At 39.4% G+C, this 2722-nt stretch overlaps 1 long non-coding RNA gene across 1 annotated transcript; it reads right to left on the bottom strand.

Moving 5' to 3' along the window:
- Window positions 1-1528: 1528 nt before the first annotated feature.
- LOC131998077 (uncharacterized) lies at window positions 1529-2386 on the bottom strand. Its single transcript, XR_009398535.1, has 2 exons — window positions 1923-2386; window positions 1529-1863 (listed from the first exon to the last, which is right to left on the bottom strand). It is a non-coding gene; the product is annotated as an uncharacterized LOC131998077 (long non-coding RNA).
- Window positions 2387-2722: the final 336 nt, after the last annotated feature.

Genomic DNA, 2722 nt, shown 5'->3' with positions numbered 1-2722 from the left:
CATGAGCAGAAAACTAAACACCGCGCAACGTAACTATAGTGTTACAGAGCGTGAGTGTTTAGCTGCTCTGGAGGCTATAAGGAAATTCAGGTGCTACTTGGAACTCCAAGATTTTGAAGTCGTGACGGACCACTCCAGTCTATTATGGCTCATGCGACAGCCAGACTTGAGCGGAAGACTTGCTCGATGGGTCCTCAAGTTGCAGCCATACCGTTTTACGATAAGCCACAGGAAAGGCAAAGACCACATCGTTCCCGACGCCCTTTCCAGGATACCGACGGACGATATTTCAGCTCTGGAAGTTTCAGAGCCAGGTGTTGACTTGGATTCACCATTTTTTGATGACGAGGACTATCGACTTTTGAAGGAACGGGTTATAAAAGATCCTAACAGATACCCTGATATCAAAATAGGGGATAGATATGTGTATTATCGCACTGAGCACTGCTCAGGGGATGAGTCTAGGGACGAGTTTTGTTGGAAGCTTTGGATTCCAGATAGACTTCGTACTGATACCATTTCCAGAGCTCACGATAATCCCCTTGCAGCCCATGGGGGCATGGCCAAAACTTTAGAGTTGATAAGGCGAACTTTTTTCTGGCCAGGAATGGTAAAGGACGTCCGCGATTACATACGGAATTGTGAGGTTTGCAAAACCACAAAAGCTCCGAATATAGTTCTTAAACCACCAATGGGTAACCTCGTGGAATCCGTCCGTCCATTTCAGCGTCTCTACGTTGATATTCTTGGACCCTACCCAAGAAGCAAGAGGGGACATATCGGTCTCCTGATTGTTCTCGACCACCTTTCCAAATATCACTGGCTTTGTCCTCTAAGGAAGTTTACGGCCACCCATATAAAGGATTTCCTTGAGAAACAGATTTTTCACGCATATGGGGTGCCCGAGACAATCGTCAGTGATAACGGGAGTCAATTTAAGTCAAATGAGCTGAACGCTTTTCTGACAGAATTCGGTGTAAGACACGTCTATACAGCGTTATATAGCCCCCAAGCCAACGCATCCGAGAGGGTCAACCGGTCGTTGTTGGCAGGAATAAGGGCCTATTTAAGAAGTGACCACAGACAGTGGGATCAGAATCTATCTTCCATCAGCTGTGCCCTACGCAATGCCTATCACCAGAGTATACATTGTTCACCATACCGTGCTTTGTATGGCTTTGACATGGTGACTCACGGTTCGACGTACCAACTCCTGAGGAGTTTGGATCTCTTGGAAGAGCCCACGGCTAAACTGGCCAGAGACGATGCTTTGCAGGTGATCAGGATGGATTTAAGGAAACACATAAGACAGGCTTATGAAAGGAACCAACATAACTACGACCTTAGAACCAGGGTTCAGACCTACAATGTTGGCCAAATTGTCTTCTACCGTAATTTTGCCCAGAGTAGTGCTGAGAAATCTTTTAGCGCTAAATTATCCCCAGTTTTCTTAAAAGCAAGGGTGAAAGAGAGGCTTGGCAACCACTATTACTTACTTGAAGATATGAATAGTAAACTAATTGGGACCTACCATGGAAAAGACATAAGAAACTAGTGGCTTTTTTTCCATCTAATTCAATGCCGTAAGACTTTTGAATTATCCGGTTTGTAGTGGCCACTTTCAGTCATCAATTTTTATTTTTTTCTTTTTTTTTCACCAACGACAATGATATGCTTGGTCATATTTTTTGTAAATTTTTATTGGCATTGTTTTCACTTATTGTGGCTACACCATTTCCATCCACTTCTTTAAATTCTATGGCTAAATTGATGGGCTAATTCCATTTATTTTCCCATCGTCACCATTACGCCTGGTTTTCCTTCTTTTTTATCTTCAATACTTGCCACCCAATTTTGTTGCCTCTGAAAAGAGATACATTTTTAAAGTCTGATATCGGCGGAGTATTTTGTCAATATCTGACCTCTTTTCTGAATTATTTTTTTTTTTTGTCTTCCTCTTTTTACATAAAACGCAAGAAATGATTTTTGATATGTCTTTTTTACCATCTCGCACAGTTGGACAATTTTGGTTATTTTGTGTTTTGATTCAATCTTCCTTTTGGGTTGTCATCTCTCATGACAACATAGAAGTACTGCTCAAACTCCTTATATACAAGAGACACCCAGACACACATGTATAGAGAAGGTATATAATCGAAGTATATAGAAATATTCCCAAATTTGATCAGACTTGGATTTTTTGGTCTTAATTAAAAAGTCCATCGACTCTAGAAACTAGTTTGAACTTTTATTTTCCATTTTGAATAAAACTTTTGAAGAAAAATCCTTTTAAAAAGTGAAACTTTTTATCGATATCTGGGCCGATATCATCGATTAATTTCATTATAGGAATGGAAAAGACAGTTACTTATGGCATTTGATAGTCTATATTTTACCTCCTTATTGCAAAACCAAAGGTCTGATTCGTTGCCCGAAATTTAATAAAAGGGCTTCTGTGATCTGACTTCGAAGAGAAAAGACCAATCAAAAATTGAAAATTTAAAGAAATAATACTTGAAAAAAAATCTTAAGGACCAAGTTCATACTAATTTATAGTGAATATCGAAAAGTAATTTAAAGTTGTTCAGAATTTTAAGGAAAGTGCAAAATAAGTTTTTTTTTTTGGAAGACAGAAGGATACCTACACGTGTACTTCTCAACTTTATTCTCAATATCTTGGAAATCTGTAAATTTCCAATTTGGACAGACGCAGAAGTTGGTA

The sequence above is a fragment of the Stomoxys calcitrans genome, chromosome 5 (genome assembly GCF_963082655.1).
Source record: "Stomoxys calcitrans chromosome 5, idStoCalc2.1, whole genome shotgun sequence".
Taxonomy (NCBI): Eukaryota; Metazoa; Arthropoda; class Insecta; order Diptera; family Muscidae; genus Stomoxys; species Stomoxys calcitrans.
The sequence above is the reverse complement of the archived record's forward strand: the minus strand, read 5'-3'. Positions and strand labels throughout refer to the sequence as shown.